Source organism: Miscanthus floridulus, chromosome 1 (assembly GCF_019320115.1).
Source record: "Miscanthus floridulus cultivar M001 chromosome 1, ASM1932011v1, whole genome shotgun sequence".
In the NCBI taxonomy this organism is placed as follows: Eukaryota; Viridiplantae; Streptophyta; class Magnoliopsida; order Poales; family Poaceae; genus Miscanthus; species Miscanthus floridulus.
The window spans coordinates 171,147,042-171,161,499 of record NC_089580.1 but is presented as its reverse complement, the minus strand read 5'-3'; positions in this window follow the sequence as shown (position 1 = coordinate 171,161,499).

The following is a 14,458-nucleotide window of genomic DNA, read 5'->3' as shown; positions in this document are numbered from 1 at the left end:
CCATTGGTTTGTTGCAGGTTTTGGTTACCTCATCGTGCAGGCGAGGTGCTACCAAAATTTATAATTGACACTATTATGTTCCTTTGTTGCAGGAGAGGCTATTGCAAAGATCGTTCCCCACCGTCCTCAACTCATCACTTTGTAGGACAGCAAGGTGAGGCATCCTACACCCCTCTTTCCATATGATGTTCATATATCACGTAAGCTAGCTAGGCGTCTCTCATTTGAAAGAGATATGGTGTGAAATATGCAGATCTTTGCATATCTATAAACGTATCTATTTCAATTTGTCCACAGTTTTTTGGATAACCCAAGTATGTGTAGATGTGGTTAGTTTTCATGCTCTACTCCAATCCAAGATAGAGTTTCAGCAGCATCTTCCTGTTGTTCTCCGGATACATAATCTCCCTGCCAGGACATGTATTTGGAGAATAGCGGGGAGGTGCTACCAAAATTCTGTCTCGGATAGGATTAGAGCATGGAAACTAACCCTATCTACACATCCTTGGGTGGGATTAGGACCTATCTTCACCTATTAGACCACCACATAGGAACCTAAGATGCAATTGATTTTTATATTACTTGCTGATATGTTAGAGGATGGATGACCGTGAGTGGATGTACACAGGCCGCTCTAGTCAGGGTTCGTTGACCGATGAATGGATTGAGAAGACCAATGCTTTCTTGGAACTAGCATTTGCAAGGGTTAAAGGAGCGCGTGCCACTTGGTGTCCCTATAGCATTTGTGCAAACACATGTCGACAAACAAAGGTGGTCATGGGTAAACATCTTTGCAAGAATGGATTTACGATAGACTATACTCGGTGGATCTACCATGGTGAATCCGATCATGTGAGGGACAAGGCCGTGAGACAACGCTTCGAGGATTATGATGCTGATGCCAGGGTAGGAGACATGTTAAATGACTATCATGAAGCACACTTCAATGAAGGACATAGGGAGGAGGAGCCAGAGCCAACCACAAAGGCATATTATGATATGTTGTCTGTGGCACAGCAACCCCTTCACGAGTATACCAAGGTTTCTCAACTGTATGCTATTACACGCCTAATGGCCGTAAAGTCCCAATTTAGCTTGAGTCAAGAAGCCTTCAATGTTATGCTGATAGTTTTTGGTAGCCTGCTCCCAGATGGTCACATTCTGCCAAAGAGCATGTATGAGGCAAAGAAACTCCTTCATGCACTTAAGATTCCATATGAGCAGATGCATGCTTGTCTGAAGGAATGCATCTTATTTAGGAAACACTACAAGAAATACCCTTATACATGATGGTTTACCCATGACCTTCCAACAAATCATCATAGAATGTAGTCATCTATGATAGTCCAAATCCAAGGTGATAGATATATGATGATTAGTTAAATTATTATCATGGTTGGACATCACCGATCATTTTGGCACCTCCATAGTCATCTATGATGGACTCATGTGGGAAGTCACAGATCCAACATCCAACGTGTCATGCTGATCAGAGACTAAGAGGTAGGGGGCTGGCGCTAGGTAGGTGGGACCTACCTATCAGTGAGGGATGTAAACAGGGAAGGTGGGACCTACCTGTCGGTGAGGAAGCTAAATGTGCAAAAAAATTGCCGCTACTGGGAATCAAACCGCGAACCTCTCAGTTGCAAGAGCAAGGACCTAACCACTAGGATACTGAATTGTTTTTGCATAGTGCTGATCTATTTTTTTCTTTAGTCCTTTCTTAAACAAAGTATAATGCTTTGAGATTAAGGATCCATTTGACCATAGACCACACTTGTTTGCGCCGGCCGCCCCTTTCCATGACCCTATCCATGGCAGCCGACCCTATCCACGACAACCATTTTAAATATGGCATCGGTGGCATAGGCATTGGTAGCAGCATACGCAACATCATAGGAGCTTCTAGCGGAGGCCTAGGAGCTACTAGCGGCGGCGTAGGGGGCAGCAACGGATGCACTACCGGTATAGTCAGTGGCAGCGGTGGCAGCGGTGGAGAGGATACTGAGGGCCAGCCGTTCCAGCAGTGGTAGCGGCTCAATCAAGGCTCCCCTATATGGGATCCATCGTCGGCCACCTACGGATCTTGGCTCAGCTGACTTTGATTGGTATGGATTTGGATGCACAGTTTAATTCAGTGATGTCATTTGTTACTTGATGTAGTGGTTGTAATGAAGATTTATTTATTTTCTGCAATTTTTTATGTAGATGGATAGACGTTGGATTCATGGTGCTCTATTTACACCTTAGTATATTTGTGGTGTTCGGTCTTTCATGAACTTCGTTAGAGAGAGGTTTACTAAGGATGAGCAAATTTTATGCCCATGTAGTCACTGTATGAACCATCAATCTCTACACCAAAATGAAGTGGAGAGGCACCTACTGCTCAATGGCATGTCCAACACATATAGCAGGTGGATAAATCATGGAGAGGACAATGATGTTCATGTTTTGGAGGAACCAACAGTACTTGAGGATGCAAATGTTGATTCTTTTGTATATGAGGACACTAATGATTGTGGACTTGAAGGGATGTTAGGGGAACTCATTAGGTCTGAACAAAATGGAAATGAGGCTACACTTGAAGATGGAAATGAGGATGCTGCATCATGTTTCAAATAACTAATTGAAGAGGCTAAGTGTGAGCTATATCCTGGTTGCATCAATTTTTCAAGGTTCACATTTGTAATCAAGATGCTCCATGTGAAGTCATACTATAGGATCACTAACTCAGCATTTTTTGCAATTTTGAAGATCTTGTCAGAAGCTTTCCCATAGTTCAATACTATTCCAAAATCATATGATGAAGCAAAGAAAATGCTACATGAATTAGGACTTGGTTATGTATCAATTCATGTGTGCCCCAACAATTGTGTGCTATTTAGAAAGACATATGTAGAATTGGATAACTGTCCAGTTTGTGAGGCATCAAGATGGAAAGATCCTAAGAGCAAGAAGGTTCCAGCAAAAGTATTAAGGCATTTTCCATTGGTCCCTAGGCTACAAAGGTTGTTTGTTTCCAAGAAAAGATCTGAGGAAGCACAGTGGCATAAGTTGAAGAGGAAATACAATGAGAAGGAAATGACCCATCCTACAGATGGAAAGGCATGGGAACATTTTGACAACCGCTGGCCTGATTTTGCTAAAGATGCCCAAAACCTAAGACTTGGACTTGCCACAGATGGTTTCAATCCTTTTAGCAACATGAGTTCATCTTATAGCATGTGGCCTATTTTTGTGATTCCATACAACTTACCACCTTGGGCATGCATGGAGGAATCTAATTTCATGATGGCTTTGTTGATTCCCGGTCCTCATTCACCGAGGAAGGCCTTTGATGTTGTCTTGCAGCCTCTTGTAGAAGAATTACTTATGGTCTGGTGTGGATACTCTTGATGCTATCACCAGAAAAGATTTTAAGCTTTGTGCTATAGTGTTGTGGTGCATTCATGATTATCCATCACTAAGTACCCTATCAGGGTGTACCACAAGTGGTTACTTTGCTTGTCTCCATTGTGACAAAAATCCTCTATCATATGCTATAAGGAGCAAGCTATGTTATATTGGGCACTATCGTTTCCTTCCAAGAGGTCATCGTTTGCGCAAGGATAGTGAATTTGCATCCCTCCATGATAGCAGTGCGAAGCCAGCTACTTTCTGTCACGGAACCGACCAATTTATAAGAGCACAAGTACAAAAACAATCGCCGGAACGATCAAATTCTCGAACTTGAGCCCATATAAACCCGGTAGTCAACCGAAATCTCGAAGGATTTCAAACCAACTTGCATACAACCAAGATCACAGTAATCCAACATAACATATCGTACGTTACAACATTTCACAGATGTTTGCAAATAGATTACATCATCACAGAGTCATTGTTATTACAAAACAAGTCTTGTAAAACATGCGGAAGCAAATAGTTTAACTCACACACCGAGTTCAAATACACATACTGGTTCGCTGATCACAGACTGCAAAAGCATTCAGATAAGAGAAAGGATATCATGCCCATGATCTAGTCCTCATCACCCGCTGGGTGGAGACAATACTTGCAGAATCCCTGATATAGGAGGTCATCTGCAACAAGAGGGAATAAACCCTGAGTACGGGAATGTACTCAGCTAGACTTACCCGTCGAAAACCAAACAAATGACACCAAGGATTATGCATAGCTTAATGTAGTGGAGCTGGCTGACATTTTCTCTTTGCAGAAAAGCACAAGTAGTATGATCAACTCTTAACCTGAACTAGCAGTAACTTTTTAGCCATTAACCTGTCATCTATATTAGCACCTGTACTAAGCAATCATTTTATTAGGGTGCAAACATTAATAACCATATCAGGTATTCATTGTGGCAACCTTATCATCATCCATTTAACCATATCGTTAAATTAATTGAATCTACGTTGCCGCTGCTCAGTCAAGTTCTCACTATCCGGGAGAGACGGCGATTCGAATCGATTCCTATCCAGCTGGAGGGGTATTCCTAAACACAAACCCTGCTTCCCCCGTCAGGGTCGCAACAAGTCACCTTTGGTACAATTCAGGAGTCGCGGGTCCGAACAGATCGGCATTCTCAGAGAACCACTCTGCCAAGGTTGTTCGGGACTCTAACCCGCCTTGGACTTATGCCAATGGCTCTCCGCACATCCTTACTACCTCCAGAGTGCCGCCACTGCTCGCGTTCCCGGCCTGAATCGAGCTACTAGGCTTCGCGGTCGGAACGACTTATCCGGCCAGCTAAGTGTTAGGCTGCGTTCAACATGACATGAGGACGTACAGCGTATCGGTCCTTAAACGACTCAGACGGAGTCACTATGTTCAAACCTACACAAGACCCCGCTTGGTCTTAATTCATTATTTACATGGTTCTTTTCCACGATAGCAAATATAGCCAACCGTGATCCACCTCATCCTAAAGCTCGCAGGTGACAGGAAATCACCTAACTTCTACCGCACTAAGCATGGCTAAGCATTTAACCCGTCCTGGACTTAAATGGGATTCAGTGCGATATCTGGACAAGGAAGGATATATATAATGCAGCAATTGGTTCCAACCAATTCCTATACTTAATGCATCATCAACAATAAAAGATACTCAATGTATTTGTGAAAACATAGGAGGCTTAATATGCTCCGAGGCTTGCCTTTCAGGAACGAGGAAGGCTGATGGTCAGGGCACTCGGGCAATTCCTCCGCGGCGACTGCTTCGTCGGCTTCCTGCACCTCGGGTTCCTCCTCCTGGTTGGCTCCCTTGAACTCCAGCAACGTCACTCCCTCCGGCACACCTAGTGCATGAATGCACAAGATAAATGTCATGGATGCACATGTACGAATGTCGGGGATGCTCGGGGAATGCACATGTTCGCTGTAGTTTGCATATTCCAACTTAAGCCCTATTCAAATCACTTTCACTTACCACGTTTATACAACCTAAGGTATAATTGCTCATCTTCCGTTAATGACCTAGCACCTGCACCTAAGCATATTCTTAAGTTAGGCTAACCCCTAAACAATCAACGAGAACATTGCAACAACATACATTCAAGCGTTTGTATTTCAGCAAAAATGAATACTATGTAGTGGCACAGTAAACTAGTCATAACTGAAGATTTATAAATCCAAATGATATGCAACAAGACAATCTGGAAAGATTATAAAATTTTCTACAATACAATTTCAGACCTCAAAGCATGATTCAAACCTTTACCAGGTCGAATTCATAAATCAACAGAATTCTATCCTCACAAGGCAGAGAATAAGCAAAATCTGCAACCTAACTTTAAACAGCTGTAGTTTCTAAACTACTGGGCCAAATGCCCTCAAATTTTTACAGGAGCTAGCTACCTAATTTATCTACAACTCTTGTATTCAACTCATTCACAGAAAACCAAATTATCATGGGGAGCTTTCTAAAGTCCCCAGATCTGTCCAGAGGGACATGATGCAAACAATTAATTATTAACTTATGATATAAACACTTAATTGGACAAAACTAACTTTACCGATATATCACACATATCACAAGAACACCAGAAAGTAGGGTGCCCATCACCAAAACATTTCTTTTAATGCATTTCTTAATTTATTTAATTAATTAGGGGAAATAGTAAACATATATGAAAGCTACACCATTAAATCTACAAAAATTACAGTAGACCCTACATGGTCCAAGTAGACTACCATAAAAATTTCACACCATTTTAGTAAGTACAACAGCCTACACAAAAATGGTAAGACAGAATGGCTTAAAATGGCATAATTAGGAAACCTTAGTGAAAAGTGTCAAGCAACAGATTTCATATTTTTCCTAGCATCTTTAAGGTACCAAGATACTACCTACCAAGTTTCATGGCCATAGGATTCATAATTAATTTACTAAAATTCACCCAAGTATCTACCAATGATAAAAGGAAAATCTATAACTCAAAAACTACACATGCAATGACTCTCAAATTTTAACCAGAGCTTCTACTATACAAGACTAGCTTACCCACAAAATTTCATAATTTTTGGATCACAGAAACTCAAGATATGATTTAAACAAGTTTGCATGCATTCAAAAACACATTTCAAGTTCCTATTTAATTCACCCAAAATTTCTACATAATATGCTCAAGATATATTTTTCTTAAATACTAGACCTAACAGTGAGTCTAACAAAATTGGAACCATTCAAATTGGATCTACAAAACAGGAGATACAAAAATATCAAATCAGTATTCAAAACTGCATTTTTGAACTAGCCCTATGACTACACAGTCACTGACGTGTGGGACCCGGTCGTCAGCCGACCCCACCCGTCAGCGAGACGAAACAGAGGAGGCGGCGTTTGATGGCGCGGCGGTGGTCTTGCTCACCGACGGCGAGGACTCCGGCGACACCAAGGCTACCTACGTGCTCTACGCGAGGAGAGGAACCGATTGGTGCTACTAGCTAAAGCTATGGTTCATCCGGGGTGGCTCGTCGCCGGTGATGGCGGCACGGCAGAGCTCCGGCGTGAGCTGCCGGCGATGGCAAGCCACGGCTGGCTCCACAGAGCTTGGTACGAGCTCCACGGCACACGGGGAAACTCAAGGAAGCAATTATCGTGAAAGAAATGGCTCCTAGCTAGCCCGACCACGGCGGCCTCATCTCCGGCGAGGACGCTGTCATGGCGGCGGTGGTGGAAAACGGCACTGTGCCCTTACCGAGACCCAAATGGCGCGGCTAATAGGTGGAGGAGGTAGAGCAGGCTACGGCGGAGTCATTGGCGAGATGGTAGTCGTGCTTTTGCGGTGGTTCGCGAGCTCGGCGACGGCGAAGCTTCGCGGCAACAATGGCGGAGCGGCTGAGCTCGCTTGCAGCGCGCTGTGGGGCGACGAAATGAAAAATTGAGCTGGTGCACTGGTCGGTCAGGCGCGTGTTAGTGTGCCCGTCGTGGCTGGCCTTGCCAGGGCGTCCGCGGCGCGTGGCCGCGTGGTCAGACGGCCGGCGACGGGTGTCACCACGCGTCGGCTGGTTTCTGAATCGGTGAACACTGTAGATGTCTAAACTTTTTCGATTCAGAGCTCAAAGGTGCCGACTGACAGGGCAAGTTTAACACCGATTAACTCCTAAACCAAGACGAGTTAGAAGAAACAATGAACATGAAAGTTGTAGAGCTATAGTAGGGCTACAACTTTTATTTAGAAATCAACAGCTAATTCTCTATGGATCACGAGTTATATCAAGCCAAAGTTGAGGTCATGAAACTGAAACTCAGTTACAACACTTAGAAAATTTTCAGAGTTTCAAATTAGATCTCAAAACTGACTTGTGGACCATTTTTGAACATGTTGTGCACATTTTCATGAGATGGCCATAAAATAACTTTTGTTCCTTATATAATCCTCAACAACTTTGCTTTAGGTTGCTCAGACATGCAAACATCCTAAGCTACACTTTTAAAATAGTCAAACACAGGAGCTCTAGGGGTCCAATTTGGTCAACCATGACTTGTAAACTTAATTAGTTAAAATGATCCACATGAACATTGTTCCTAATGACATTCTAGGTGTAACTAAGTTACTTAGGATGATTATTAACCACACCACACATTGGTCACACAAGGATCAAGCAAGGTATGTACTGAAACAATGAAAAACACAAGAAATGTTGCAAATGTTTCATGTGCTATAAGTTCACGAATGGATGCATGATGCTCGTGTTCATGAAATGCAGTGCAAATGTGGAAGCTAAACACCAGGGGTGTTACAGCCTTCCCCTCTTATAAAAATCTCGTCCCGAGATTTGAAAAGCGTACCATTGTTGATAGAATTCCTTATAACCATCCCTCAAATAGTCTTCCCTTTCCCACGTTGCATCGCGTTCACTACCCTGATTGCTCCACATGACTTTATAGAACTTGACTACCCGACTCCGAGTCACTCGCTCACGAGTGTCAATCACTCGAACCGGCTTTTCTTCAAAGGTCAAATCAGATTTTAACTCGATATCCCCTAATGGAACTCTCTCATCAGGGACGCGAAGACATTTCTTCAATTGGGATACATGAAAGACATTGAAGATAGCACTCATCTCAGGAGGTAATTGAATCTTGTACGCCACTTTACCACTTTGTCCAATGATTTCAAATGGACCAACATATCTCGGCGCAAGCTTTCGCTTCACACCAAAGTGTTGGACACTCTTCATAGGTGAGACTTTCAGATAAACGAAGTCTCCAACTTCGAACTCAATAGGTTTCCTACGTCGATCAGCATAACTCTTCTGCCTAGCTTGAGCTGCGGCCATGTGGGTTTGGATAGTACGGACTTGTTCTTCAGCTTCTTGAACGAAATCAATTCCATAATATCTCCTTTCACCGGCTTCTACCCAGTTCAACGGGGTTCTACACTTCCGGCCATATAAAGCTTCAAACGGTGCCATCTTTATGCTCTCTTGATAACTATTATTGTACGAGAATTCAGCTAGGGGCAACCATTTTTCCCATGAGCCCTTAGCCGAGATGACACAAGCTCTCAACATATCTTCTAAGATTTGATTCACCCGTTCAGTTTGCCCATTGGTTTGCGGATGATAGGCAGAACTTCGTACGAGCTTAGTCCCTAATAATCCATGTAAGTGCTCCCAAAAGCGAGCAATGAACTGTGGTCCTCTATCTGAGACAATAGTACGAGGGATCCCATGAAGTCGGACTATCTGGTTGAAGTACAACTCCGCGTAGTCGGTTGGACGAAAGTCTATGCGGACAGGAATAAAGTGTGCCGACTTGGTCAGTCGGTCCACAATTACCCAAATTGAGTTAAAATTCCTCTGAGTGGTAGGGAGTCCAACTATAAAATCCATACTTATCTCTTCCCACTTCCAACCTAGAATAGAGAGTGGCTGAAGTAATCCAGCTTTCATGTGTACAGCCTTGACCCGACAACAAGTGTCACACCTAGCCACATAAGCGGCTATCTCTTTCTTCATTTTGGTCCACCAATATCGCGGTTTTAAATCATGATACATTTTACTACTACCAGGATGAATAGATAGTTTAGAGGAATGAGCTTCGGATATGATTTGGTTTCTGAGCTCTCTATCCTTCGGAACTACCAACCTATCCTTGAACCATAACACGCCTTCCTCATCGACTTGAAAATGTTTGGTTTCTTGCTCTTTCATCTTGCGCTTGATGTGAAACACTCCTGCATCTGTCTTCTGTAGCTCGATAATTCGACTCTGTAGAGTACAACTGACAGTGATGTTGTGCAGGACTGCAGGATGAAGGAGCTTTAACAAATGGACATCACTCTCAATCAACGAGTGGCAATGAGACTTTCTGCTTAAGGCATCCGCGACGATGTTTGCCTTGCCAGGGTGATAGTGCACTTGAAGGTTATAATCCTTGATCAACTCGAGCCATCTTCTCTGACGCATATTTAACTCTGGTTGAGTGAAGATGTACTTGAGGCTTTTGTGATCAGTGTAGATGTTGCACACATTGCCAAGTAGATAATGTCTCCAGGCCTTCAACGCATGAACAACAGCAGCGAGTTCCAAGTCATGCGTTGGATAGTTCACTTCATGCTTCCGAAGTTGGCGAGAGGTATAAGCGATGACTCTACCCTCTTGCATAAGAACACCTCCTAACCCAATACCTGATGCATCACAGAACACATCAAAAGGTTTCTCGATATCCGGTTGTGCCAAAACCGGAGCCGATGTTAGAAGAGTTCGCAGGGTATGGAAAGCCGCATCACACTCAGGAGTCCAGACAAACTTCATGTCTTTTTGCAGCAATCGAGTCATAGGCTTGGCTATTTTAGAGAAATCCGGGATGAAGCGACGATAATAGCCAGCCAAACCCAGAAAACTTCGAACCTCGTGCACCGAGATGGGAGCCTTCCAGTTCAATACTTCTTGCACCTTGGTGGGATCAACCATAATTCCACCATCGGACAACACGTGTCCAAGAAAAGGTACCTCACGAAGCCAAAATTCACATTTGCTGAACTTTGCATACAGCTGGTGTTCTCGCAATCTAGTAAGAACCACCCGCAAATGTTCAACATGATCTTCTTCATTCTCAGAATAGACCAGGATATCATCTATGAATACCACCACAAATTTGTCCAACTCAGGCATAAACACTGAATTCATCAGATACGAAAAATGTGCGGGGGCATTGGTCAATCCAAAAGACATAACAAGGTATTCATACAGACCATATCTTGTAGAGAATGCAGTTTTTGGGACATCCTCAGGCCGAATTTTGATTTGATGATACCCAGATCTCAAATCAATCTTAGAAAAGACTTTTGCTTTAGATAACTGATCAAACAAGATATCTATGCGTGGCAGAGGGTACTTATTCTTAATTGTAACTGCATTCAAGGGTCTATAATCTACACACATGCGTAGAGACTGATCCTTCTTCTTCACAAAGATGGCTGGGCACCCCCACGGAGATGAACTAGGGCGGATAAGGCCTTTCTGTAGTAGTTCATTCAACTGGGTCTTGAGTTCAGCTAGTTCATTGGGAGGCATTCTATATGGCCTTCTAGATATGGGAGCTGTACCAGGAAGCAACTCTATTTTGAATTCTACTTCTCGATCCGGGGGCAATCCAGGCAAATCATCGGGAAAAACATCCGGAAAGTCGCACACGACAGGGATATCTGCCAGAGACTTTGCTTGCACCGCATTGGTCGTGCAAGAAAGATTGATGTCCTTGGGTAACTGTACTAGAAAACCCTCCTGATTACCAGGATCTCTGAGCATGACTACACTAGTCGACGTATCAATAAGCACTCCATGACGGCTCATCCAGTTCATTCCCAATATCACATCGATACCTAGCCCCGGTAAAACTACCAAATCAACCTGATAACTTCGCCCCTCTATCTCAAATTGTACGTCCCCAACTACCAGCTTGGTTGGGATAATACCACTGGCAGCCCTAATACAATAACCCTCACCCTCAACAGTATATGTTTTCTGCATAAACTTGGATGCAAATGATGGACTAATGAAGGAATGCGAAGCACCTGAATCAAATAGTACAACTGCGGGGTGTTGGTCAATCAAAAACTTACCGGCAGTCACTACCTCACCTGAAGGGACCTCAGTGATATTAGTGTGGTTCACTTGTCCTTGACGACCACCCTGGTAATTATTCTTCTTAGGGTAAGGGCATTCCCTTGCCCAGTGGCCTGTCTTATTGCAATTCCAGCATGGCATGTTGCTTGGTGGAGCTCTGGAACTGCCCTGACTGGTAGTGCCCTTGGGAAGAGCAACTGTAAATGCCTTGCGAAACCCAGTCTTGGCGGGATTCTTCTTCTGCGGGGGGCGAAACTTGGTGGCTAATGCTGGAGGACGGAATGGAGCCCTTTGTGCGACGGGAGCCTTAGATTGTGAGGCACCCGCCTCATAGGCCCTCTTACGACTTTTTGAAGCAGCGTACACAGCATTGTTGTTCTCTTGCAATAAAGCATCGCTCACAAACTCATTAAAATGAGCGCACTTGCAATTTCCCATGGTCTTCATCAGTTTGGGGCTAAGTCCCCGCTTGAAGCTTGCAATCTTCTTGGCATCTGTGTCCACAAACTCCGTAGCATACCTTGCAAGGTTGTTGAAAGCTTGCAGGTATTCGTTCAGGCTCTTGTTTCCCTGAGTCAGCTTCATGAACTCTGTATGTTTGATCGCCATAAGACTAGGAGGAATGTAATTTCCCCTGAAAGCAGACTTGAACTGATCCCATGTAATTTGGGCATTAGCAGGCATAGTGGACCGATGATGACTCCACCAAATGCCAGCAGGCCCATGAAGTTGGTGCGATGCGTACTCAGTTTTTAGCACCTCAGTCAAGCGGAGCAGACGGAACTTCTGCTCGAGAGTATTCAACCACTCATCCGCTTGTAGAGGCTCCTCAGCCTCCTTGAAGATTGGGGGTTTCGTGTCAAGAAAATCCTTGAAATCACTGTACTGATTTGGATCCAGTCCTTGGCGTGGACCATGGCCATCACGATTCGCAATCGTACGGAGGGCCTCGACCATAGTGCGCTGTCCTTCCGCAAGCATTACTATTAGTTCCGTTGGTGTGGGTGGTGGTGGCAGAAGATCATCATCATCACTCACACCGGTGGAACGAGTATGAGGCATCTGCACAATGCGCAACCAGTAATTATTGATGATGTCAGCACATTGGAGAAGAACAATATAATCGTGCCAAACTGAATTTACTGATGAGAATGAAAGCTTCATACAATAAACAGAGGCAATAATTCATTCCCCAATCACCACATCATCAAGTAGATTACTAGCGCCATACGCAGTGCATTCTAACATGACAAGTTTTAAACTTCCATTACGATACGCATCCCGAAGGGAGCGAATTGAGGTACTTCACAAGTATGACTGCAAACACTTAACTAGTGAGACTTGCTAACAAACTACTCGTCGAAGTGATTACTGTCCACATTGGAGACACCTTGGACTTCTTCTGGGTATTCCTCTCCTTCAAACTTCTTGCCGAGAGATTTCACTTTAAACTTGGGATAAGCAATTATAAGGGAGGGAGTAATGCAATATGAATGTCATGAGTGAATATGATGCATGCTCGTTCCGTACGTCCTCACAAACCTAAGAAAATTTAAGCTTTAGCGGAATATACGGTGGCATACATACGTTCTCTCAATTAGCGATAACTAGTCGATCTACACGGTGCGTTGTTAGCGTACCTGCAGAAAAACTTCATTGCAGCCCAACCCAACAAGATATAATGCTAATTACACAAACAGTATTAAGATACTTTCCATATATACATCCCCCGATATATATACTTCGGCATCCAAACTACCCGACAAATGTACCCACAATTAAGTACTTTCATATATACATGTATGCAACATGTAAATACTCCAGTAACCACAACTAGCTCTCCCCTAGACCGACGGTTGGACGGTCATGCTCTCTCAACTCACACTTACCTTAGCGTAGAGGCAATTGATCCATACATTACCATTCAACGAATGGCACCCATGCAATATCACGCCGCATGGACGACGAAATAGAAACAATCAATTCCCCCAGTTAGTAATTATATATAAGCCACCTAGAAGTCCTTAAGTGGGCTATAAGGGATGTGATCACCAGTATACCATAAAAATTTTGATTTTTGAACACTTATATATAACTATAAGTTTTGAAAACCATTTTAACGACAAAAGCTTTTTGTTTTAAATAGCCGTAAGACATGTTTAATGTTGAATCTAGCTCTGATACCAGCTGTCACGGAACCGACCAATTTATAAGAGCACAAGTACAAAAACAATCACCGGAACGATCAAATTCTCGAACTTGAGCCCATATAAACCCGGTAGTCAACCGAAATCTCGAAGGATTTCAAACCAACTTGCATACAACCAAGATCACAGTAATCCAACATAACATATCGTACGTTACAACATTTCACAGATGTTTGCAAATAGATTACATCATCACAGAGTCATTGTTATTACAAAACAAGTCTTGTAAAACATGCGGAAGCAAATAGTTTAACTCACACACCGAGTTCAAATACACATACTGGTTCGCTGATCACAGACCGCAAAAGCATTCAGATAAGAGAAAGGAGATCATGCCCATGATCTAGTCCTCATCACCCACCGGGTGGAGACAATACTTGCAGAATCCCTGATATAGGAGGTCATCTGCAACAAGAGGGAATAAACCCTGAGTACGGGAATGTACTCAGCTAGACTTACCCATCGAAAACCAAACAAATGACACCAAGGATTATGCATAGCTTAATGTAGTGGAGCTGGCTGACATTTTCTCTTTGCAGAAAAGCACAAGTAGTATGATCAACTCTTAACCTGAACTAGCAGTAACTTTTTAGCCATTAACCTGTCATCTATATTAGCACCTGTACTAAGCAATCATTTTATTAGGGTGCAAACATTAATAACCATATCAGGTATTC